The sequence below is a fragment of the Aricia agestis genome, chromosome Z (genome assembly GCF_905147365.1).
Source record: "Aricia agestis chromosome Z, ilAriAges1.1, whole genome shotgun sequence".
Classification (NCBI taxonomy): domain Eukaryota; kingdom Metazoa; phylum Arthropoda; class Insecta; order Lepidoptera; family Lycaenidae; genus Aricia; species Aricia agestis.
In genome coordinates, this window is record NC_056428.1 from 10150057 (window position 1) to 10177999 (window position 27943).

The following is a 27943-nucleotide window of genomic DNA, read 5'->3' on the forward strand; positions in this document are numbered from 1 at the left end:
AACCTTAATACATAGCTAATCCATTATCCATATTCCTATCAAAAGGTTGTAGAATATTTTTATCATGCATATCACAGTTTCAGAACGATAAACTTATTTCTGCACGAAAGATGATTCGGGCTAACGAAAAAGTAATGACAAAATGCTTCATATAATCTATAATGATAGGTACTTATCTCGTTCTTCTTTACATTAATAGAACTTGAAAGCAGGTTTTTGCTGATAAATCTTTAGTTAAAGACTATCGTAATTTCTTAATTTATATAATGTTCGAAATGAATATAATGGTCGAAATTCGACCTCAAATAAAAAAATAATTATAAATTTAAAATATAATTTGACAACAGACTTCAACCATAAATAAAAGACTTACAATTAGTGCGTATAGGCTTGTCAAACAAAATCTCCTAGTTAGTGTGTTGTAGTGTGTGTAATGTTTTATTAATTGTTAAAAAAATGTATGATAAAAGCATAATTTCAAAACGATGTTAGCTCGATGCACTCCTTCACCATATTATAAACTACTAGCTGTATGACCGAGCTTTGCTCGGTATTCGATAAAACACGAATAAAATGACATTATCTAAAAACCGGCCAAGTGCGAGTTGGACTCGCCCATGAAGGGTTCCGCAGCAGCAATAAGGTTTATTTTTATGAAATTAAGAGGTTTTTGATTTATTTTCATATTTCAGTTGATTTAATGAAGTTAAATTAAGGTTTACCATTTATGACGTATAAAAAAAAAAAACTACTGGCTAGATCTCGTTCGAACCAATTTTCGTTGGTAGTTTTTATAGTAATGTACATCATATACATATATTTTTTAGACTTATCATGCCATACTTTAGAAGTTAGAGGGGGGACGGGACACATTTTTCCACTTTGGAAGAGTCTCTCTCGCAAACTATTCAGGTTATAAAAAAATGATATTAGAAACCTTAATATGATTTTTTAACACCTATCCATAGATACCCCACACGCATAGTTTAGATGAAAAATTTTTTTTTGTTTCAGTTGTATCTATGGGGACCCCTAAAATTTTCAATAATTTTTCCAATTTTGTATCAAAATCTTGAAGCGGTTCACAGACTACATCTATTTGCCAAGTTTCAATAGTATAGCTCTTATAGTTTCGGAGAAAAGTGGCTGTGACATACGGACGGACAGACAGACAGACAGACAGACATGACGAATCTATAAGGGTTCCGTTTTTGCGATTTGGCTACGGAACCCTAAAAATGATTCCTAGCTAGATCGATTAGACTTAAGCAAAATTTCATTCACCTACGTTTCCGCATTTTTCGTTAAAAGCTATCCAAAGTTTTACGATCGCGTATTAATATATTATATAGATTGCAACAAATTGAAACAGTTTAATTTACGGTAGCATTAACTCTCTGCTCCCAGCTGAACAATAAGTGCATCTGCTACCAAATTTCCCACAGCACTGCACCTTGTGAGGGTGCGTTCCCACGCACGTGTTTAGAATCTGAGCATATGACATCTAATAAAACACATGACGTCAGACCCTAAGTGCGGATGCACATTTTGTTTTTTTTATTTGCTAATAGCGTAGGTTTATTTAATATATTCTGCCAGCGCCAAACGTAACTTTTTTATTTTCTTTGAGCGTCTATTTCTATTTATTAAACTTTTTAATCGGGACTTAACGCGACTTATTTAAGTAGTAATGCTACTACGAGTACATACTTTTTTCTCGACGTTTCGGCCGTGTTGCAACGGCCGTGGTCACGAGGGGACTGCAGGAGCGCGACGTCTTCGTTTGCACCGGGCGGTCGGTTCTACGACTACCCTCGAATTGTCCAATATTTGTGTTCCAATACACTGAAAGTCAGTAGGTTCACTGCGACACACAACACTAACTGTATCCGGGTTTACACTTATAGACACAGGTGACACACGCGGTTTGCACTTATTGATCACTGGATTCCAGGCGGGCGACAATTTAAATCCGTCCTCACGATTGAAATTTTTGTACTTTTTAATTTCAATTGCTTCACGTATTACTCTCGTGTGGTAATGACGATCCGTAGAGAGGATTTTAGGGTCGTGTAGCTCCATCCAGTGATTAGTCCCCATATCAAGCAGATGTTCTGCTACCGCGGATTTATTTGTCTGGCGATTTTTCACTGCGGCTATGTGCTCTTTCACTCTTTCGCCAATAGTCCGTTTCGTTTGGCCAATGTACGAACTACCACAGCTACAATCTATTTTATAAACCCCAGGAGTTTGGAAAGGTAAGGAATCCTTTGGTGACCGAAGTACTTGTGATATTTTACGTAACGGAGTATACACAGTCTTAATGGAGTATTTCCTCAGCTCTGTTCCAATTTTGTCCGTTACGCCTTTGATGTATGGTAAAAATGCTGCTTGACGGTTCACCTCTGGATACCTCGTTTTCTCCTTCTGTCTTCTCAATCCCCTCGACACCTTATACCCGTTACGTCTAAGTACCTCCTGAACATGTGTTAGCTCCTTGGGTAAATGTTCAGGGTCACAAAGGTTATGAGCTCTGTTTGTTAATGATGATATAACAGATTGAAGATGCCGAGGATGATGATGAGAAGATGCGTGTAGATATCTGTCAGTGTGTGTAGGTTTTCTGTACACAGTGTGGGATAATGTACCATCCTCCTTCACTTTGATCTCCACATCCAAAAATGCGAGGCATCTGTTTTTCTCCATCTCGTAGGTGAACTTTATTTTTGGATGGATTGAGTTAAGGTAATTAACATACTGTTCTATTTCCTGTTGACCTCCATTAATAATGCAAAAAACATCATCAACGTACCTCTTCCAAAGCTTCACAGTACATGGTCCAGTAGCTAAAGCTAGGTCTTCAAAGTGCTCCATCCAGATATTTGCAATTATCGGTGCCAGAGGGCTACCCATTGCAACTCCATCGATCTGGAGGTAGTACTGATCTCTGAAGAGAAGGTAATTACCGTCCAAACAGTGTTCAATGAGAACAATATATTCCTTAGGCAACTCATGGTCACACAGCTTGTTTTTAATCACCTCGATGCAATCCTTGAGTGGAACGTTAGTAAAAAGTGACTCAACATCGAAACTCACCATGGTATCTCCGGGTTCCAATCTTATACTCTTCACTATGTCCCTGAAGTGGACCGAATCCTTCACGAAAGACGGTGTTTTCCCAACTAATGTCCCGATTAAAAAGTTTAATTATAATGCAACGCGAAAGTTTAAAATGTTATTTCTATTTATTTTCCCATTTCTGTTCAGTGTTGAACTAAGCTTCGTTGGAGTTAGATTGTTTGTAATTTGTTTTATTGAATTTTCCTTCAAACTTGCGTGTTTTTTTTCATTTTATTATGGAATTTCATACACGAAACCTAAACATACCAGTAGAATAAAAATTGTAATATTGAATCCACTACAATTTCCAAGATAAAACGCGCCAAGCTCGTGTGCTTATTTCCAAAGTAAAATATTGGAGCGCTCCAGATAAAAAGCTAATAAACTATAAACGGCAGCAATAACTTCCATTTCAGTTATTGAAAGCGCAGACACAAAGAATAAAGAGATATTCAATGAATATCAAAGTACGAATATAAAGTATCCTTTATTGAACAAGCGACGTCTGATTTTGTCAAGGGATCTGGGTGCAAAATGATGATGTAGAAGTATACCTTTATAAATTTTAGAATCTTATAAGTCAGTTATAAGTGGTAGAATACTTTTTACTTAAAAATAATATTATACTTACAACTTTTTTTCAGGATGGATGTAATCTGAAACAGAAAAAGAACGCCAAATAAAATTTAAGTTTACATTTAGATTGTAAATTCATACTAATATTAAAAATGGGAAATGTATAATATTATGTGTGTCTGCCTGTCTATAACCTCGTCACGCCCGAACCGCTGAATTTTGCTTGAATTTGGTATGAAGAGAGTTTGAGAGAGGAAAGGATATACATAATAAGATACTTTTTATGCCGGAGAAATGTACGGTTCCCGCGACATAAACTAATTTTGGACAAACAAAAATATTTGGTTTAAAAAACAACGGAGTTGCGGGTGTCATCTAGTTTAACAAAAGTCGAAGGATCGAGTTAACCTGAAGGATACCGCAACGATCCCAGAAAGGATCAATCAGGCCTGAGATTGAATTTATCTCCAGCGGGTTTATCCTTATACAGAATGTTTTACGGGATACTTGGTGGGTTAGTTTTAACGGACAGTTTTGCGGACATTCTGGTACTATTATGGACAAGACTAACTTAGGTTAGGATGAGCTTGTAAGTTTCTTTGAAAGATAAATAGCTGACTAATACAAAGAGCTTGTTAGTGGCTGTAAAAGATACATTTATCTTACTTTCAAGTGACAATATCGAGTACATTTCAGTGTTTTATTGGAATTTTATATGTTTTTGTTTAGACTGCTTGCGGCAATGCAAACAAATTTATTTAAAACTAGCTGTTGCCCGCGACTTCGTCCGGGTGGACTTCAGTTTATAGCGCGCGGTGTCAATAAAATTGGTGTCAAAAGCTTTTTAAAACCCTGGTACCTAAACTTTTTTATACCTTTTAAAGCTTATTTAGCGGTACACAACTTAGCTGCATAATGCATTACACAACTTTAGCTTTGCCCAATAGCCAATACCCATAGGCCATAAACTATTTAGTACTTATTATTGGTAGACTGTTGTTTCTGATTTCTATGTTGGTACGTGAGTTATTTAATAACATGTATATTGTATATCAATCGAAAGAATCGAAATATTAACTCAACATGGTACCACCTCTTATAAAAATACATATGAGCAAGCGATAGCGCGATCTAGGCGACTTTTGGCGCCATCTGTTCCAGTTTTTGGAACTAACTTAATTTGAACAAATTTACGCATAAACACCCCCTTACAACCCCTTTTTTCAGTAAGAAGTAGCCTATGTCCTTTCTCAGGCTTTAGACTATCTGTGTACAAAATTTCATTACAATCGGTTCAGTAGTTTTGGCGCTGTTGTTTTTGAATTTGATATCTAATCTAAGTTGGTAGGTGAGTTCATAGTTAATAACGTGTATAACAATCGAAAGAATCGACCTAGCTTTGCATGGTTTCACCTCTTATAGAAATACGCATGAGCAAGCAATAGCGCGATCTAGGGGACTCTTGGTGCCATCTATTTTGAGTTTTTGGAACTAACTTAATTTGACCAAATTTACGCATTTTCACCCCCTTACCCTTTTCCAGTTAAAAAGTAGCCTATGTCCTTTCTTAGGCTTTAGACTATCTGTGTACAAAATTTCATTACAATCGGTTCAGTAGTTTTGGCGTGAAAGCGAGACAGACAGACAGACAGACAGACAGAGATACTTTCGCATTTATAATATTAGTATAGATTATACATAAAATATGTTTAAGATTTTTGAAATTTTATTTTAATACACATCCAAGACCCAGGAACATTGAAAACTTTTTGTTCCGCCTGCGGGACTCGAACCCAGGACCCCCGGCATGAGCGCTGGCCACGCGCAATGCGAATTCATTTTCATCGATATTTTCATGGAAATAAGATATTTTCCCACATCAAAATGTAGCCGTCCTTTCTCAGACTCTAGAATAACTGTATACAAAATTTCATTGCAATCGGTTCAGTAGTTTTGGCGTGAAAGCAAGACAGACAGACAGACAGACAGACAGACAGACAGAGATACTTTCGCATTTATAATATTAGTATGGATTGTTTGTGATCTCGTGGAGAAGCGACCAAACCGCTTGTTAGCGCGGACGTAAGTATACATAATATTATGTCATATAATTAGTGTAAGTCGAGCCGTAACTTTTAACAAATACGAGGTGCGAATTATTAATGAAGGCGTCTGTTAATAATTACTTCAGTTAAAGCAACAGTTACAAATTATTGTAATTACGAACAATTTTATCCAACCATTAATAAAACCACGTTTAATCCCATAATATAAGTCCCTGCTGCGTCGTTATATTCATGGGAATTTTCATTTGTTACTGTGATAAGCCGGTGTTTTATATTAGTAAAATAATTAAAGTTGAACATTTTTAGTATTTAGTAAGGAAAATAAGAGAGAAGAATTTGTGTATTATAATGACTTCCTACTAATATTGTTAAACCATTAGAATTTAAAGTTGTTAATATTTGTAATGCAGAACTTGCAAAAAAACTGCGGTGCCATCCATCGACCGCTGCAGGTACAGTTATGAATAAAAGCGTTACGTAATTCGGGCCCGTATTCGAAGACATGAATGAGATGGGTCATGGGCGACAATTTGAAAACTGACGTTGTTTGCATAAATGAAGGCTTTAGGACCGGGAAAATGATTTGAAATAAAAAAAAAGTTTATTATATTCTACAGAGTGTAACAAAACTAAGTGTGTGTGACAGTAGCAGCGTTGAAAGACCAACATTTTTTACATTTTTGTATGGGCAAGGGCCCGCGTCACGAGTTTCCCCATACAAAAGTGAAAAAAAAAATTGGCCTTTCAGTGCTGCTACATTCACAGTGAATTTTCTATAAGGAACACGTACACACCCAAAAGTATTATCACTTAAGTAGTTTTGTTACACCCCGCATATTAGCTTGATGATGAAGTAGGTAAGTTACAAGGTTTGTTAATTTTTTTTGTTAGGCTTCTATCCCACTGCTGGGCAAAGGCCCCCCAGGGTCTTCCACTTGTCTCGCTTCGGCGCCACCGTTGACCAGCCCAGTTGATACGCCTCCAGCTCATCGTGCCATCTTTTCTTAGGCCGGCCACGGTTGCGTCTTCCATTGCGGCCACTCTGTCGATATCTTTATTCTTTGCCCAGCGGTCGGAATGCATACTGCTAACGTGGCCAGCCCAATTCCACTTTAGCTTAGCAACTTTGACTCCTACAGCCTACTCCTCCTCCGTCCGTGATTTTTATTTGATTGTGTTCCTTATCTATTCAAATTATAAGGGAAAAAAGGATAATTGCTCTTGTGTTATAAAATAATAGTTACCCACTTTATCCACTCGTGTCTTCGTTTATTTTGTGCCCAACGCTACCGGCGTCGATATTATCTCATACTAGCTGTTGCCCGCGACTTCGTCCGCGTGAACTTTAGTTAAATTTTGAAAATCGGTCCACTAATGGCGTGGTTGTCCGAGAACAAATACAAAAAAAAGTAAAATATATCCTCCTCCTTTTCGTAAGTCGGTTAAAAAGTAGCCTAAGTTATTCCTTACTACATCAGCTATCTGCCAAAAAAAGTACGTCAAAATCGCTCCAGTCATTTCAGAGATTAGCAGGAACAAACAGACAGACAGACATACAGACAAAAATTGTAAAAAAGGTTGTTTTGGTGTCTGTACCCTATATACATTCATATGCATCTAGTAAAAACCGGTTCTTTCAATATTACAAACAGACACTCCAATTTTATTTATATGTATAGATGTATAGATGAAAGCGTTTCATAATGTTTGTTCTGGTGTAATTGCGGCGTTGTTATGGGACATATTCCAGAGGAAGGAGATTTTACGTCGTATTTCGCGGACTTATTCCTTTTCTGCCACAGTTTTCAACGTTTATTTTGCGACATTTTAATGTAAATACTTACTAATAATTTTATGGTGAGGTTCCTATGACTTATAAAGTTATTAACTCTTACGTTTTTAGGATAATACGATATTAGTATTCTACCTAATATATATTATGACCGTACAAGTAAGGTTTTCCTGTAGAGAAAAACCAGCCCTTGCCATTAGTGAGTACTTTGTAATACGCATTATTGTAAATCACTATACATATTATAAAACAAAGTCGCTTTTTTCTCTCATGTCCCTTTGTTCCCTTTAATTTTTAAAACTATGCAACGGATTTTGATGCAGTTTTCTTTAATAGATAGAGATATTCAAGAGGAAGGTTTATAAGTATAATAACATTAATTAAATAGTGGAGAAATATTGTTATTGTTGGGGTTTCTAATGTGATGTCGTAAATAATTACATTTTGTTCCGCTTACATTGCAAACGTAGGCTGAACCATACGAGATTTATCAAAATAATGTACTAAGTATTGTATACATTACAGCATACGATTTAAATGAATATTTTCGAAGATATTACATATTTAAAAATTGCGGGACGTAGCTTTTGCGGCGGTACCGACCAATGCGGGCCACGGGTCGTAATAATGAATAAAAATCAAAACTGCTGAATCGATTTTAATCATTTTTTCAGTGGCTATAAATTTTATACCCGTGCGAAGCCGGGGCGGGTCGCTACAACATAGACGACGTGTCGTCGCGACACTGTTCGCTAGTTTCTATGTATTTCTTTAAATAAGTGTTGCTAGCTTCGTGTAGCTGCGAAGTGTATTTCATAGACATAGTAACCTGTGTCGCGACGACACGTCTTCTGCAGTTGCGACGTGTCGCTCTGTTCCAACTTGTACCTTAAACCTTTCTTCTGTTTGTCATTAGGTTTTTTCTTGCTTTAAGTAGATACGGTAGCTAAACTTTATTTTGTTTGCAACACCTCACGGTAGCATATTCGTGGGTTTAAAATGCAAACAAGGTACGCGCATTTTATTTTATTGGAAATGCAAATTATCTCACGATTTGCAACGAAATTGAAAACGCGAGGAAATTTTCAAACTTCAAGCTTCGGTTTTCAAATATTTTACTAAATTATTAACGTAAAACTCCTATAAAATATTACACATATTATTGCAACCCGTGGTGTTAGATGCAAAATGCAATGTGCATTGTGAACTGACAATATGTTCGCGACTGTACTCTAATCACATCACATAATACCATGACGGTTAACATGTCGGCGTGGCGTGACGCGCACGTGCTCACTTCCGCCGCGACCGGAAACGGAGATCTACCTGCTCGGTATGCCACTACTGATTACTGAGTACCATAGACTAGGGAGGCTAGGGGTATAGATATGCCGGTTGTATAGTCCTTTTAGGCTTTTAGACTTCAAAACTACTGTTATCATTTTTGACACAATGATAGGCAAGTATAGACCGACAAGGCGGGGGCGCAGCCGGTAAGGAAGAACTGTCAAAAATGGGTTGGGGCGGCAGGCGGCGTTAGTTCCTTTTTTCGGCATGTTCATTTAAAGCCTTGTCGGTCTTTATAAACCTACTACCTTTCGGTCCGTGATGACTTTTAAAACTAAATATGCCACCTCGTAAATTGAAACATTGTAGATGGGATGGTTTTCATTTCAGCCACACACAAAATGAAACTAGACGCGATGGAGGAGTAAATAAACTGTTTCTCATCTGACACTTTACAATTTACATTGTAAGCTTCATCAACTTTTACAACTCCATCTAGATATAAGATAATATTATAGTTAGTTGACAAAGCTTATGCCTTTTAGGTGCTTGTAACTAAAAACACCTTAAAGCTAGGTTACCCTAGTTTCATACTCATTTCTATTAATATTAGATAGTAATGGCACCATATCTCTCGTTCCACTCAATCTATGGACACCATGTTAAAATATGCACATCACAACACACGGGAAAATATGACGTAACACGTTACCATAAGGTTCATCTTTGATTACACCAGACTTTCAATGGTCCGTGCACCTAATGAGATCAGTATAGCGAGTGAACAGACCACTCTTTGAAGTTGTATTAAATATATTTATAGAATGAGGTAATTACTACAACTCGGATGCTGTATATTTTTAACGTATCAAAATGTTCATAGGGTTGTCAAAATTTTGTTTTCCGATCTTTTCTAGACTTAGCATTTAGCAACACCAAGCGAGCTTCCTCATACAATTTTGGATATCGTGTCTGCTATAAATTGCTTTTAAGGCAAACACATGTATATTTTAGTTATATATAGTAGTGTTTCTGTACTATGATGCCGGAGCCGGACCAAATCTTCATATTTTCTACGAATAATAACGTATTATCTAGTATTTCATTGGTTCGACCTACCTTTTAAAAATTTTCTCTTCTGCGATATTTATTTTACAAAAAACAACCTGTCCCTTCACGTCGTGCTTTGTAATTTTTTATGGGAAATCTCGCTTCATCGATTGTATAAGAACCTAAACAGGGTCAGAACCTTACGAATCACAGCGGGTGTCGACTTTCACCACCTCGAGGTGACAACTTGAATCAAGGTGCTAATTTTTATTCATCACAAAGAAATAGAATACTGTAGAAACGGATTATACGATTTCTCTGTCAATAAAAACGTATTTAATTCAACGACACGACATCAAGTGTTGAATCTCGCAAAAAGTAACATTGCAAAAATTTGTTACCTCTTCACGACCAAATCACTAACCGATTTTGCTTAAAGTCAGTATGGAGATACTTTGAGCCCCGGGAAATGACATAGAATACTTTTCATCCCAGAAAAATGTACGGTTCCCGCGCGATAAACGCATGTGCACACTTGTTGCGGGCGTCATGTAGTACTAAATATAACTATGATAACAGTTATGATACTAAATATAACTTATATTTGAAGACACGCCAAACATATAAAATATGAACTTGTACGCGGCCCGTCTATTTGCGCTTTCGATTGAGTTTGTAGGGTTGCCACATACATTTTAGTAATGAAAATACGTGGGCGTGTTTAAAACAAAATTTTGTAATTGGACATTATTTTAGGTCACCAGCCATAATTTAACTACTCGTATTAAATTAAATCGAAACAGCTTCGACGAAGCTCGTCTATATCTATACTCTATACATATTATTATAAAACAAAGTCGCTTTTTTGTCCCTCATGTCCCTTTGTTCCCTTTAATCTTTATAACTACGCAACGGATTTTGATGATTCTTTCAGCGTTAGATAGCCCATTTATCAAGGATGGCTATAGGCTATATTTTATCACGCTAAGACTATAATAGGTGCGAAGAAATAGAGGAAAATGTGGAAAAAACGGGGAAAATTATTTGAAAGGGCTAACTTGAACGCGATAATCTCAGGAACTACTGGTCCGATTTGAAAAATTCTTGCAGTGTTAGATAGCCCATTTATTGAGGACGGCTATTAGCTATATTTTACCACACTAAGACTAATAGGAGAATGTGGAAAAAATTATTTGAAAGTGCCTATCTCGCGAACTGCTGTAGAAATTTTTGTTTGGCACAGATAAGAAGTAGATCACGTGAAGGATCATAGGCTATCGATTTTAATCATTTTTTCAGTGGCTATATAATTTATTTTATACCCGTGCGACGCCGGGGCGGGTCGCTAGTTACTTATAATGTATTTTGAAATGTTTGAATAAATTATAATTGTAAACTTTGTAATCTAAAACCTTGTGTATATGGCAGTTAAACAAGTCACAATGTATTATATTACTCACATAAAATTACAAAAAAAAAAAAAACAAAAACTCGTGGATGCCAGCCCTAGACTCCACTCTACAAAAAGTATTTTATCTATTATTTAACTACAATACCCTATTCGTAGGCACACCGTACCGTACCGATTTCATTATTCCTCTCACAGCTATCATTTATAATATGGTTTTTATGTTTTGTTCCTTTAGTACTTCGAACAATATGATAGGTTACTCAAATACTACCTATAATCTACATGTTACGACCATGACGATTATGGTTTTGGGGAAAATGGAAAAATGAAGAATTTGATTAGAAAGTTGGTTTATCAGTGTGCTTTACATAGTAACTTCTTTGTTGATCTTGAATAGACAGATAAATATAATAATTATGTGTTGATGAAGTTCGAGAGGAGAGAGTGTAAGTTCGATAAAGTACTACGTGCGACAATGATTGGCCACGGCCCACGATCAACGTCGATTGTGCTTGCTGAAAACAGTTCGCAATCTATCATCACGAACGCGGAGAGGGACCTTAAGGCGGGGGGGATTAATCTCAATCCAAAACGATAACCTTGCACACAACCAAAGACTCAGCGTATACGCATCGCAATAAGATTCATTTTAGCTTAGCATAAAACTGTCGTAACTCGGGCGGATCTTCTCTATTTTTCATGTTTTTTTAGATATTTTTGGAAATAAACATTTAGAATCATAATTGTTCGGTTAACGACATTTTAATATAGATTTACTAATAATTTATTCAAATAAAATGTATAATTATCCTAGTTAATACTTATATTTCGATGAAATAGATTTTAACGGAGGTGAGTTCGTAAATTAATTACAGCCAAAGTATTACGTTTTATTAAAATGTTTATGGTTTAAGGTATTTTAAATATTGTGCTTTATATCTCATATTTTTAACACTTCTTTATTATATTGGAACTAGGTAAACCGGGAGTCACGGAATAACAAATTGAGGTTTATCCTCGCCTTAAGGAAACAACGTAAATACAATATGATGCCAAAGTAAATATAATACAAAAATTACGTCATGCTATACAAAGTTACGTAAAGGGATATTTATAAAGGCACCGTCTATTTTCATCCGCATTATGTCACATACGGGTGTCATCTATGATAGTTGTGATAGAGGTATTACGCGTCCCATGTGGCTGGGAGTTTTGGACATAAGAGGAGTATTTTGTGGTGTATATTAATTTAAATTATATACTTTTTGTTTCTAAAATATTTCATTCACGTATGTCGTAGTAAACAATGTGTTTGTTTTTACTAATTAATGTTGCTTTAATAAAATAAATAAAGTAATTAATGACTACAATTTAATGATTTTGATTTTGACATAAAGTCCATAAACCTATGAAAATAAAAGTCATCATTAAAGTTTTAATATTAAGTAATAACTTATGGAAGACACTTTCGAAGACTTCAAGAAACTTTAGAAGAAATATGAGCAGAAGATCAATTAATTCATATTTTGTTTACATAGAGAAGAGCTATTATTAGGATGGCTATATTTAAAATGATGCAAATTGTTTATTCGCACAAATATCGAGCGAATCAATAAAACATTGACATGAAAACGGGATGGAAAGTAGGTCAAAACGGGAGCGAGCGGGATTACAGGAGAGTGATCAATCGTGTGATGGGGGCTTAAGTCATGTTGCTATGGTGTAGTGGATTTATGGATTTTTTTTCACTCTGTATTAATTAAAAAGCCTCGGAATACATAATTATTGCAACCACGAGGTAATGCATATTGAACGAGATATTTAAAACTGAACTTTATATCTGACGAACTTGCCTCCCCCGATGTAGGGTTGGAACAGGTTACAATTTCGAATGGTTCATTTAAAAATGCGTCGCATCACCTCATCAATGTGAAATGACCCTTAGATTTTAGTTTTTTTTAAATAAAATAAGGGGGCAAACGAGCAAACGCGTCACCTGATGGAAAGCAACTACCGTCGCCCATGGACACTCGCAACATTAGAAGAGCTGCAGGTGCCTTGCCGGCCTTTTCAAGAACAAAAAATAAACATAAAAACTTTTATTTCGCATTGCATTATAATAATTGAAACTTATTATTCGGGTCTTAACGCGACTTATTTCTAGAAAAATTTGCGTCGAGAAAAAAGTATGTAGTATTAGAAACAAGTCGCGTTAAGTCCCGAATAATCTACCGAATAATAAGTTCCAAAAAATAAAGTCTATATTATAATATTTTAATGATAAAATGCCGTTACAAAAAGAAAATCAATGTAATTTGATCGCTATTAACTCATAACAAAAAAGAATTTCTTCAAAATGACAAAAATGAAAAATCCAATCACAATATCTTACGTTCTCGATTCTGAGTATAATTCGACGAATATTGAGGACTCGGAAAATTCTTATAGCCTCTTCTTTCGTAAAGCTTTCTTTTTAATACAACTAAGTACGCCTACAAAATTTTGTTTATTTTTGTAAGGAGCTTTGATATTTAATTCTTGCCCTTGTTTTATGAACTGTAAAAATTTTCACGGGTCAATGGATAATATTTTCCATCGAGTCACGTGTCTTATTGAGAGTTTAACATTATAATATTATAATTGTATTATAATTTCCAATATAATATAAATACAAATCATTACATAGTATTTTTATCAAACAGTAAGTTATATGTAAGTAAATCTATGATTATTTATTTTACTTACATTATACGTTTATTGGCCACCAGCACATATTTTCTTTGCATACATTATGTTAAAATATGTAAAGTCTTACATAATTTAAGATAGTATCTTAGATCATATAACTCTACGTTATAACGTTATAAATAACTTCCAGACCTTTCGCTTAATTGAGGCATTACGGTTATATATTCTAAAATATGAACATAATACGGTTATATAGTATGATATAATAGGTATATATGATATAATCTATATACCTATATTATTATGATGTAAGCTAGCTTGGTGTATAAAAAAACTTAAGACGAATTTTCTTTGAGCGTTTCGTTTTAAAGAATTTAGACTTTAGATTGAGATGAATGTCTCAAGTAGACTGAAGAAAAATTCAATTAAATAAAGATTATTTTTAACAAAAAATTAAAACCGACTTCCAAGGTAAAAACAATAATATCATCCTTATAATATGAACTAAAAAGTATTAAATAATTTTTCCTATCTAATAGTGCCTTTTTCCGAATTCGGCTAAACCTTAACTATTTCTGTACTCAATCTTCATCATTTTGAAGTCGGTACCAGATAGCTGAATCTTTAGTTCTCTGACAGAATATTTAAAACTTTTGGAACTGGCACCGACTTTAAAATTATGAAGATTGAGTACAGAAATAGTTGAGGTTTAGCCGAATTCGGAAAAAGGCACTATTAGATAGGAAAATTTTATTGTTGTGATTACCTTGGAAGTCGGTTTTAATTTTTTGTTAAAAATAATAATTTCACTCTTTTTAGTTACCTACTAACCATCGCGTAAGAAAATTCAACTTCAACCCCTTAATATTATCTTAATCTTGGTAAATGTTTACAAACCTACCCCAATTTATTTGACAAACTACTACAAAAGAAAGTCGACGGAGCCCCGCTACGCGGGGCTCCTATATCTGGGTGTTGTGGTCTAAGTTCTAACCTAACCTACTTTTGGACTTTCTAGATTGTGTTTGTTTTTGTTTTGCGGGGGGCTGCGCCCCCCGAGCCCCCCGTTCGGTATCCGTAGCTGAGTAGTTAAGTAAGACCCACTCATCACAGCCTTGAGATGCCTTAAAAATACTTCGTAAACATCAGAAAACAGATGATCTTATCTGATGATTACGAAAATCTCAAATGCGAATTTCTTCTAAACGGAGAGTTTACTGGCGGTGGAAACGGTAAGAAGGAGTTTTTCTCACTCAAAACAATCCTCCTTAACCCATGTCACCAACATTTAATTGACGTAGGTTCCTAAACCTTAGCCAAAGTATTCTCGCCATACTAACGAGGTTCGTATATCGGCCTGTATCTGGCCGGGGGTTGATTTTTGAGAAAAGTTTATTTGAGATTTCTTACTCCCCTTGGCGCCCCCTATCGATTAGTATATTCAAAAAGGGTGGTTTATAAGAGGTTAAAATATTGACGAAAAATTTTTCTAAGTATTTTTTCCATAGTGCCCCGTTTCCTTCAGTCCAACCCAAATGTGTGCCTTACGCTCTGGAGTAAAGATTGAATTTGTTACTTATGTTCAATTTTGTGGTACTTGAAATATTATGTATTTTGAAACAACATTAAGTAAATTTTTTTGTATTAAAATCACTTTGAAATGTACCAAATAAATAAGGACATAACGTGATGTCTGCTGATATTTTATGGTGTTGTGTGTATATTGTATCCATATACAACCATGTGAGTTGTGACATTGGTGACCCTGACATGGTAGTGATGATGATGATGATGATGAATGTAATTTGCTTAGTAGTATATGCTTTCAGTTCTTAAAACAACGCCTAAACCCCCAAACTTGTATCTATAAGGAATCCGGAGTTCTCTTAGTATCTTCGGAACCATAGTATACCTTGGTGCAAAATCTTGTTTTGGTAGCATATGCTTAGAATGCTTCTCATAAAACCAAAATCACCATATGTTTCGATATAAATTTTGAGGAGTTCCCTCGATTACTCATGGAACCCATCATCAGATCACCACTGTTGTGAAAATGGGACTAAATTGGAGTGAAACCTAATATAACAAAACAAAAATTTTGATAATCGGTTCACAAACGGCGGAGTAGTGGTCGAACATACAAAAAAATATATATATCCACAGCCGAATATATAAGCTCCTCGTTTTTTGGAAGTCGGTTAAAAATAATAAACTTCATTCAATTTTGATTACAAACTTCTGAGAATGCTCAAGTCTTTTTCTAAAAAGACTTTTGGGCATCGTCGTTTTAAAAAGAACTTTTCTTGCACGAGAGTAGTCACCGATTACATAAAACCTGCAATCGAAAGTGAAATTAATTGTTGATATGTTATCCATTACTAATTCTGTACGCTCGTGCTACTCGCTGGCTCGAGGAACGCAGCAATCTCACGCCATTATGTGATTCCATGGTAAATACTCGCACAAGAAACGTGCCATTTTGATATCTATCGCATAAAGGTAACTGGAAGATTAACAATCGAGAAAGCTATTACGTAACCGTTCAAGCCGAGCCCATTGTTTTGTTTTGATTCATTGCCTTCATGGTGTTTAGCCATGGATTTTTGTAACTCAACATATTGCAATTTGCAACAGAATATAGCCAAGTTGTGGTCGGAAGATAGAGAAGTAGAATAAAGATTTGAAACATTCATCAACTGAAGAATCTATTTTTACGTAGCCCTAAATTATGTCGATTCCGCTATGCAGCTGGATTGTGATTAAAGAAAAGCAATTATCGCATATCATCGAGATGGAAATGTTACTTGAAGTACTTACTTACTTGTTTTTTTTTTTTAATGAAAAATCTTCCGTATCTCAACGCGCGTATGTACGAAATCCTTGCCTAAATAGGACTTGCCCAAACAAACTTTTGTTTCTTACAAATGTAAGAAACAAAAATTTGTTTGGAATGAAAGTATAATTATTAATACTACTCCTAGTACTTGGGTACTTAATTTACTAACTACTATAATATCTTATTTTTGACTCGATTGTGCGCCATATATTTAAGAGAAGATTCCAAAAACCCATTATGAAATCCAACTCTCTAGTGATAAGTTGTTTTTGAACATAAATCATTTTGAAGGGGCAATAGCGACTGACGTGGTTATCTGTGATAGTTTGTTACTCCGTCTGACTGTGACGAATGGGATATTCAGGATTTCTTAAGCTGCCTTCTTGAGACGAGAAGATTTGGATCTATGTATTGTTATAATGCGTTTTAGTTTATTTTAATCGAAGTATAGTAGTGCTATTTGTCATACTCCATAATACATATTAATTACCACAAAAATGGTACTACAATAATAAGATCATATCATTCAGCTGTCTATTTCTTTGTTATTAGTTAATATATTATTATATATTGTAAAGCAAAAAAAGGAGTATTATTAGAGTCAACGAGGGAGAGTTTCACGTAAACAATGCTGCCGCGCGGCCAAGTGTGTATAATATTGTTCGAGTATGTGTGTAATATGTATGTTGTACTTAAATATAGTTTTCCGCCTGAATGTGTGTGTATAGTACGTTTATGTGTGTGTGTATGTGTGTGTGTGTGTGCGTGTGTGAGAGGTATTTCAGTCCCGATAATTGGAAATGCGGTCTGCTGTCACGGCGGTATCGGGAAATTCAGCGACAGAGCAATTTTACCGATATGAGATACTAATGTCTGTAGCTAATCTCTAATCGTTGTAATGCTGCCTTTTATAGCGAATAGTTTAGCTTTTTATTGCAAATTCCTATGAATTGTTTTGTTAACAAGCTTTTTACTGTTATTCATACTTTTCCTTACTATTAATGCCCTGATAAGGGGCATTATATCAAAAAGTATCTAGGTAGTAGGTTCAAAACTGCTCAAAGCGTTAAGGACCCCTTTTGCTCGACAGTTCCAAATTGGTTATGTTTCTTCTTTATGTATGTACGTTGTATTTTTGATTTGCGGTAAAGAATTTATATGAAAAATGTTCACTCTAACAACCTGTAGGTATAATATCAAATTATTATTTTTAACAAAAATTTAAAACCGACTTCCAAGGTAAAAACAATAATAATATAATATGAACTAAAAATTATTAAATAACTCTTACTCTATACTAGTGACTTTTTCAGAATTCGTCTAAATCTCAACTATTTCTGTACATACTACAGTCTTCATTACTTTGAAGTCGGTACCAGCTAATTTTATCGTGAGTTCAGTCAATGTCGGAATATCTGAAGCTTTTGGGACTGGTACCGACTTCAAAGTAATGAAGACAGTAGTATGTACAGAAATAGTTGAGATTTAGACGAATTCTGAAAAAGGCACTATTATAGAGTAAGAGTTATTTAATACTTTTTAGTTCATATTATATTATTATTGTTTTTACCTTGGAAATCGGTTTTAATTTTTTGTTAAAAATAATAATTTCACTCTTTTTAGTTATCTACAAGATAAGGCTTTATGCGTAAATAACCACTACGAATGTTAGCTATTCACATTATGTTACTGTAAGCGAAATTGTGGTAAATGCTTGCAGTTATCTAAGCGATGCTGCAATTTAAAAACTTTTATCTTTAAAGGTTCAGGAGTTCTGTGCAGTGCCTTTGGACCAAGAGACACCTTTGTATGAACTTTCTCTTATTCGTAACATATGTTTAAGTTACTAGAAACAACGTTTTAACCACTATGAGTCTTTTGATAAATTTCAAGGATTTCCCTCGATTGCTCATAGATCCCATCATCAGCTCACCACTTTCGTAATTATTATACAAAATCAAGATTATATCCTATACAAAAACACAAGAATTTTGAAAATCGGTCCACAAACAGCGAAACAATCATCAAAAACATCTGCTTCGATGCAAAATGTCACGAAAAGCATCAATAATTGTGTCATAATGTGATGGCCCATGGCATAATTATAATTTTGATGATGATGATCAAATAAATTGATGTTAACACATCAATTTATTTGATCATCATCATCAAAATGTTTAAACAACGTCGAAATCCCCGAACCTGTATCTATAAAGATTCAAAGGTTTTGTTGGGTACCTTCGGATCCAGGGTATAACCTGGTGCGAAATCTTACTTTTTGGTAGCATTTACCTCGAATGCTTCAGAAGAAATCAAAATCACTATATGTTTTCATACAACTTTCAAGGAGTCCCCTCGATTCCTCCAGGATCCCATCATCAGATCACCACTTTTGTGAACATGGTACCAAATTCGAGTTAAACCCTATACAAAACAAAAAGAATTTTGAAAATCGGATGACAAACAGCTGAACAAAAAAAAAAATAATAAAAAAAAGATAAATACAGCCGAACGTATAACCTCCTCCTTTTTGGAAGTCGGTAAAAAGAAACCTCAATATAGCCATAATATAGCAATAACTTACCACAAAACGGACGAAATATTATGTACGTCACGTAAACGTAATCCATTATATATTTTCGTAAATACTGAAAGTATGTTGGTATGTCGCGTGTTGTATATAAATATTTACCCTTGTGTTTGTCTTAATTTAGCCCACCTCAATGTCACCGTCTCCTTGAAAAGTCTTGAAATTCTCAGCGAGACGTTGGGATTCTATTTTTGAAAATTAACTACCGTCAGTAGTGGTTTTTTTTAAATGATGTTTAATTTTGGAAAACGATGGATTCTTTTTAACCCCCGGGATAATTTTAGAGATCATGTCAAATAAATTGTATGAACTAATTTTGAACACAGCATCCTATTTTTGAGGATCATGTGGCTCACTGGTTAGACGTTAACGCTTAAGCTGGAGGTCGTGGGTTTAATTTTCAAAAGGCACTTCTTAACACTGTCGAGCTGCTGAAGTCTGAACCGATTTATGTAAAGTTTGATATAGTGATCACTTTGGGACCCAGAGAGGATACAGGCTATTCTTTGTCCGAAAAATAATTGAATCGGTCATTTCAAAAACCATATTACTCATAAGCCATATTTTTTTCAAGATCGTTTTGGAACGAAGTTCCTTATCGTGCGTTCGGCGTAAAGGCTAGAATAAGTAGCACTCAAAACATAATCTTTGAATGTTGTTCGTAAACAGTAGCTATATAGTAACATGCATTTTTTTACTCATTAAACGCAAAATCGCTCTGAAACCGACCGCGAGATCTCGACTTAGGCACGTTCGGGTGCTTCAACCTCCCAACTCGGTCGCTTAGGACAAAAGAAAGCTTTCATATTCAGGGCTACCAATTGAGAATTTTCTCTCAAAGGAGGTCAGATAAAAATGTATGGGGAGTGTACCCAACACCAATAACTGTCAGAAGTAGTCAGGTTAGGTCAGTCCCCTGGGTTAGGTTAGGTTAGGTTAGCCTTCAAACCTAACCCAGGAGGCCCAAGAGCACGGAACGGCACCAAACCAATCGAGGTAAATGCGTACGCGCACTGCGTACGCATTTACCTCGATTGGTTTTAGCAATTTTAAATGACAAGGAATAAATGATTTTTCTTTGGTATCTTTTAGCTAGGTATAATTTTTCCCTCAGTGATATATGAAGCTGGCCCACAAAAGAGCTTTCTAACGACATACGCCTCAGCGTCGATCATGGGTACATTTTGCCCTTCCTCCTTTGCATGTTTTGATAGAATTATCAATTCAACAAACGTTTACGTTGGAAAACATCATGCCTACGCGCGAGCCGAATTTAGTTAGCCGTTGTAAGGTAAACTGATAATCACAAGTCACAACACATCAAATCTACGCATAAAATGTAGTTCGATGCTCGTTGCTTCTAAAGTTTAGAAGCTAAGCTAGTTTAGATTCTAAACGAATAGCTAGTTAGAAGCGAGGAACCTCCATCCTAAAGATTCCATCTTTCACTCAGTAGATTTTCTATCATATTTTGTTAGTATACATTTTTCTGAAAGTTGCCAACCCTGGGATCAATAACCTTGTTCAGGCTAGCTGTCACACGCTGAGGGCGTTCTCCCCATGAATTCCATTATCGACTTTCAGCGCCTTTGTTTAGATAGCACATAACGGTTGGGACCACGTAACGACCCTAACCACTTAATCCGTGCTGTGACGTCATTAAAAAGTTTATAATGAAATCATAAATTTTTGGGATGAGTGTTGAGTAAGCGACTTTAAGTTAAAGGTATAAGTAGGAGGAAAAGGTCCTGATTTATGTTTAGCGTGAAGAAATGAATAAAATTCGTCAAATTCGTTTGTGTGTTAAATTAGAGGGTAACGTGATGTTAGAAATAGTAAATCAGTTTCATAAATCATATTAAAAAAATAAATTCTGCAACGATGCGTTTGATTGGTTGAAAATAAATAAACTCAGTTTTAGGGTTCCGTACCCAAAGGGTAAAAACGGGACCCTATTACTGAGACTTCAATGTCTGTCCGTCTGTCTCCAGTCTGTAACTCAAGAACCGCTATAGCTAGAGTTCTGATTTGAATTTTCCCAGATTGTGTATATCTGTTGCCACTATAACAACAAATACTAAAAACAAAATTAAATGATTATTTATGGGGGCAAACAAATGTGATTTTTTTGGCCTTTTTTACTCTATATCAATAATGGCAACAGGTAAGTACTTGAATTTTTCTCAAAGTCCTTAGTTATATGTGTACTTTAATATTTAATAATAATATTTAAATAAAATTAAAAATGAATGGGGACTCCCATACAAAAAACAAAATTTTTGGCCTAATTTTGCTCTTTAATGGTACGGAACCCTTCGTGCGCGAGTCCGAATCGCACTTTGCCTATTATTTTTTATGTTACTCATGTTTTATTTATCCTTTGTTTTTTAAAGCATAGTAAAAAGTGATAAGGTTGACCTATGCCGGGATTGAATGAAATGGAACTGCCCTATTTATATCTGCCGTCAAGCAGAAATGTTTTTTGCTGTAAAGTCAGGCCAGTCGGCACCTTTCCCACGCCTGATAAATATTTACACTGACCGTGTGAAATTACAAAGTTAACAAGGATTTTTGAGTCACATTTTTCTTTATGGATTTGAAATTGGCAATAAAATAATAATAAAGATTGAAATTTTTGGGCTTGCGTAAGTTTCTATCAAAATTCACCTTGTTATCAATAACTTAGAATCCTCTTTTATGAAACGGACGATCAAAGGTTTCAATTTTAAAATCGTATGTCTTAAAATCACCCAAAAATTTATGCTAATTAAATGACTTCATTTCAAATTCAAAGCACAAAATACGGTTTAAAATGGCACTTAACTTCACTAAGTTTTAAGACTTTCTTTTTCAAAATAAAACTACCGATTTTACGTGTGAATGACCTACGCGTTCGCTTCGATTTTGTTAATTAGTTCTTATTCGTGCCTACTGCTAAATGAATCTGAAAGTAAGGATGAGCCCCTACGGAAATAAATGGCGTATTCGTTTTCCAAGCTTATTTCGTTAAGGAGTGAAACACTTCTATTATGTTTTTTTAATTTGGCCTGCATAGATATAAACTAGTGTAAAGCGTCCGCTCGTGTATAATATGACCATTGTCTATTATTATCATGCTACGTGTACAGCTAATGTTTCATAAGCAGGAGACGATAATTTACGTTGGATGTAATGCCGGCACTCAGACTGGCGTCTTTTTATTGCTCAGACTGGGCCTTTCCTTACGTACAGTGACCATGCTTATCTGTATGGCCAGCTAACCCAATAAGGACATCTGCCCACAACAGGCTCGCTCGTTAATTTGATGAACGCAGACTGAATAATAAAGCGACTAAAAAGTTCTGGGGAAATTAGACTGATTTTATTAGTATCCTCCCACTCATCTAAAATCTAGACACGTGGCAGCGTATCAATCTAAGTTCTAACATAACAGAACCGGCAAGCAGCATTGTGTGTATATTATATGACCCATTTGTAGCTACTTTGGCCCCCTCATAATTCAGAAACTATTTCACATAAACGTTTCAAATTTGGCTCATATAATGAGACTTGCGAGATAAATATATGATCTAAATTTCATAAACACAGCTCAAACGCTTATTAAGATTTTTTACTACCTAATACTTAGTTAAGAGTCTAAAGTAAACTAAAGTTAATTTAAGTAGCCAAATCCTTATATTATTATGTACTACAGTAAGAAATTCTAAATAGCAAGCAGAAGTCGCAGCATTTGCTTGTTATAATATTTAACGTTCCAAAAAAGGAGGCGCTCTTAATAAATATTTAGCTGTATATTTTATTAAAATACGTAAGTATTTGAAATTGGTCATATCTAGCAAATTTATGGTAACGTAATGTTTAAGATTCAAAGAGTTCTCGGCTCATTACTTCTTCGCGAACAAAAAGTTGATAATTTATGTTAACAAAGAGCTTCTTGACGAAAATAAGATGAGAAAGATTACAGCCTTTGTAGCAGAGGATATTTTAATTTAATATTTCAAGACGTACCTGTTAATTCTAGAAACTTTTTTTTTTAATTGTATTTTGTTGCGAAATATATTTGAAGTTTTTCCAATAAACAGATAACTTTTGCTTTAGGAGCTTTAGACTTAAATATTTTGTGTATGAAATATTTTTTTTACTTATAAATCGTTATTGGCATTATTATTTCTTAAGGTCTAGATGACGCCTGCAACTCTGTTGCGCCAAAATTCACTCAGGAAGTCTTCATGCCAAGCAAAATCGTTTCAGTGGTTTGGGCGTGAAGAGGTAACAGACAGACAGACAGACAGACAGTCACACTTTCGCAATTATAATATTTGTAGGGATATGGATTGAGGATTTTAGGTTTTAAGAAAATCATAACTTTGGGGGCGTCCAAAAACTGCATGAGACTGTGTGAATTTCTAAGGATTTTTGATAACTTGGATGAAATATTCTCTAAGAAGCCCTTATCTGTAATATCATGTAGCAAGTCCTAGTATTCCGCTTGTTAGCTTCAAAACATGGACGAGACGTTCACAAGGCTGCCTACGCCCGACGCTGATCTAATAACTTGTTATTGTGTAAGCCTAAATACATAAACATGACATTAAACTGAATTTGTAGAGGATATATTTAGATCGTGTATACAAAATATTTATCTTTCTCTATAACATCGAATAGGTTATAGTACGGAAGCCCTAGAACATTTTTTTTTATTACTATCAAGCTAATATTCATTTTGATAAGACGAACAACATTTTCATCTGCCAAAAATCTTGAAAGTGGTAGGCTCTAACAGAAATAGAAAGGATTTCATACTTTGATTTTATGGTCCTAAAATATGGATTGTTCTATATTTTGTAGGACAATATCTTCAAATAAACTTACTGAACAAACTTCTATAATAGTACGGGAGCCCACCTGTTGATGCTCAGTTTCCGATATTTTTATTGTTTATCTATTTGTTGTTAGTAATTTCACACAATTACCCTCATTTAAAACATAGCCCCCACTGCTTTGATTTAGTCTTGGGAGTTGGGACTTGGGACTAATGATTTTGGAATTTGGATCTTATATGGGCCAAGTGCTAAGAAAAGATGTCATAATAATATTATTATTATGTGTATCTAAGGTAATCTCGAAAAACATTACTCTCTTACTCTCGTTTAGGAGCAATCGGGTAAAATTTTAAACCTAGTGTGATGAATATTTGGAAATACATATGTACCTATGTACTTTTCAAAATTAAAGAAACGAGCAGTTAAATGGAGCAACATTCTGCAAAGATTTACAAAACTAAAGTAACGGTTTATTTACAGAAATTAAAAGGTAAGTATTTATTTTGTTAGCCAGGTTTACAGGTCGCATGTAGCGCATTAGTCCCTCGTCAAACAAAGCTGTAATGCTGAACAAACATCCTTTGTCGCGGTTCACGAGTTTAATATTAAACAAGATATTTGGTCAACGTAGATTTAAATCTGGTTTTGTTTTATTTTTTATTTTTATATTTAAAAAGTAATTAATTATTAGTACAAAGGCGGGCTTAATGCCTTGTGGCATTTTCTTCCAGCCAAACCTTAGGGTGTTGCAGAGATAGTGAGGTAGATGCAAACACTTAGAGGACAGAGGGATTATTTTCTATGTAGATTAATCTGACATCTAGAAGGCCTTCTTTGTTTGATAGGATGGATACTGGATTTAAGTCTACATTAAGAAAGGCTTTTAAATTTTTATGTTTGCTTTAAAAAATCTATTTGATATATCTAGAATTTATAATGGTCAGAGATTTTTTTTGCAGAAAGGGAATTGTAGTGCTCTGAATTCTCCTAGCATTTCGTATTTTAGATCTAGTCTAGCCGTACAGGTATATGTAACTATATGCAATAGGACCTACCCAACTTTTGTATAGCGCTACCCTCCCACACATCAATAATGGAGCAATGGGATCCATTGCTCTATTATTGAGGGCGAGGGTGTCCTTCCTTATTAAGGATATATTAAGTAATTTTAGAAACTTTAATAGAAGTAACAAACCCATCATGTTATTAAATATAATATAATATAATAATATGTAGTGGTTATATAATCAGGGCGAGCATAGCGACAACCTTTACATTTTGTGGAACTTACACTTTACGGAAAAACTATCTCGCCTGTTGATTTGTGCTTTTAGATAGTAATTTTTATTTATATCCAGATATGTTATAATCAGTCAGTCAAGCTGTTTCTTATATGCAGATGTGTTATCACCAGTTAGTCCAGGTGTGACGACGCGAGCCCTCACAAAGTTCGGCTTTTAGCTAGTAATACTTGATAAGAAAAATATTATTATACATTTATCAAACTGAGAAATTCATCAAAAGTAATTACGAGTGTTACGCCTAAGCTTTTTGAGAAAAGATGAAACTTGTGAAGTGGAATCGCAAAGGCAATATTCTGGAGTAATCATGAAATTCCAATATTCACTATTGATGATCAAATCGAGGTTACGGGGTTACGTTAAAGATCTATTTATAGATCAAGATATTTGTAAATAAAGATATTTTTAGCATTTAATCATTATGTAACAAATATTGAACTAGTCAAATGCTAGATTATTTTAAGATAAAATAAAAATTATGTAACTTCTAGGCTCTAGCTAAACGCCCTGAACCAGGCCGATTGCAAGAAAACAAAGCAATTAAAAAGAATTATCGTCTCACTCATCTTCGCCTTCGCCTATTTATTAGGTATAGTCTACGCACTCGTAGTATGGCTACGGGTGCGTAGACTATAGTCTATGTCATAAAGATTTTTTGTTGATCGCGGCTAGCCGCGGTAAAGATCGGAACGGCACCTACAGTAATTTATCTCCGCTGTTTGTCTATACTTTCGTATTTCTACTGTAGCCATGCTACGGGTGCTGAAGTTTAGAGTAGCAATATGCATATGGCATATCCTACATAACTATGCCTACTGTTGTTACCACCTTAAACAATGCAAACAAAGGACAGAACCACAGTATAGCAATATGACATATCCCTACAGTAGTGAAACGAATGTACTTGCGCAGAGCAACGGAGGGGTACCCGCGGGGAAGCGGGCGGCGCGGGCCCGCGTACACAAACTCGCGGAGTTTGTGTACCTGCGCCCACAGGGGTGACGTTGGCGCGTTGTCTACGAATTTTGTGTTGTAAAACGATAACTTATCTTATAAACAATGGGATATTATAATAAATGTTCAGTGTACGGATGTAAATCTGATTTAAAAAACAAAAAGGATTTAAATTTTCATAAATATCGGCTCACAGTTTACACTAATATTGTGTTGGCCTTGGCGGCATGTATTTGCATCTCTGTTTTATTGTTTACGTTGTAAGAAGTGTAACAAGAAGAGAAACAATATAGAATAAATTAAAAATCTGTCAAATACCCTGTTACATACTAATTAGTACCTACCTACCCAGGTACACATATCAAGTGTAACATACTGCGCCCTTACCGCGCACGTCATAAGAGTTTTGAAGTGCTTCTGTTACACCTGACGTGTGATTAATTATTGGATATTTTATATATTCGAAATTTCGAATGCGTCTTCATTATTTTAATCCTTCGATCGTGATTCGTGGATCCTTGGAAATCTATTGTTATTCTATTGTGTCTCGCTCACCGGTGAGCTTATGAGGCTTGATGGGTTGATTAATTTTTTAAATAGAGAACTAAAATCATCTAAAAATAAAGTTTCACGTAAATATCTGGCAGTTTTATTTCCCGTTTCGTGGCAACCCTGGCTATTCTGCTCGGTACCTGTCATCGGTGGCGGCATCGTGCTATGTCAAAGGCGTTTCGTTATTGTAGGGACTAATATTGCTATACTGTGACAGAACACACCGTGACGGTTTACCATGTATGCCGTTCTTTCACTTTTCAACCTTATTACTGGGCAGTAAAGTTAAAAAATGATACAATAATCTAGCGACTGTACTTCACGCAACACGAAAACGGTACCGCACAATACACGTGGTACCGTTAAGTACTTCCAATTACTAAAACTATAAACTCGCCTAATAACTGTAATTTTGAGTGTTGCATGTTTCACAGGTTTAAGAATTTAAGCCCGCATTTGTTTTACTTTACTGTAGAATGTAGGTAATGGTTATTTAGTACGTGGGGTACATTTAGTGTTATGTAGAGTCTTTTCGAAGCTACCGGTGGCGAAATGTATTGAAAATGTGAGCAGTACGTAAGAAAGACCTTAATATGCAGTACCTTATGCTTTAGCCAAAAATGCCGTGGATTTTCTGACAAAATTTTCCTTAAAAACTACGTAAGTAGTTAGGCTTTACATAATACGCATAATATATTTTATTATAAAACATAAAGTATGTTACTACTAAACACGATCATCTAAAACTACGAATGAACGTGCATTATGCACATTTTCGATCGAATTTCATAAACAATACTCGTAGCTTTAATGAGCTACCTTTTGTTGCTACTTGCATCAAGTGTCAGGTTAAAATGCAAATGTAAAATGAACCTGAATTACACTTGTAAGTTTGCT

The 27943-nt window shown here is 35.1% G+C and overlaps 1 protein-coding gene across 1 annotated transcript in view; it reads right to left on the reverse strand.

Annotated features, from left to right (window-relative positions):
* LOC121738814 (ADP-ribosylation factor-like protein 4C) overlaps positions 1-27943 on the reverse strand; it is a 75042-nt gene that overhangs the window by 34956 nt on the left and 12143 nt on the right. Inside the window, exon 2 of the mRNA XM_042131064.1 lies at positions 3752-3776. The gene's annotated coding sequence lies outside the window, so the exon portion shown is untranslated. The remainder of the gene's footprint in view (positions 1-3751; positions 3777-27943) is intronic.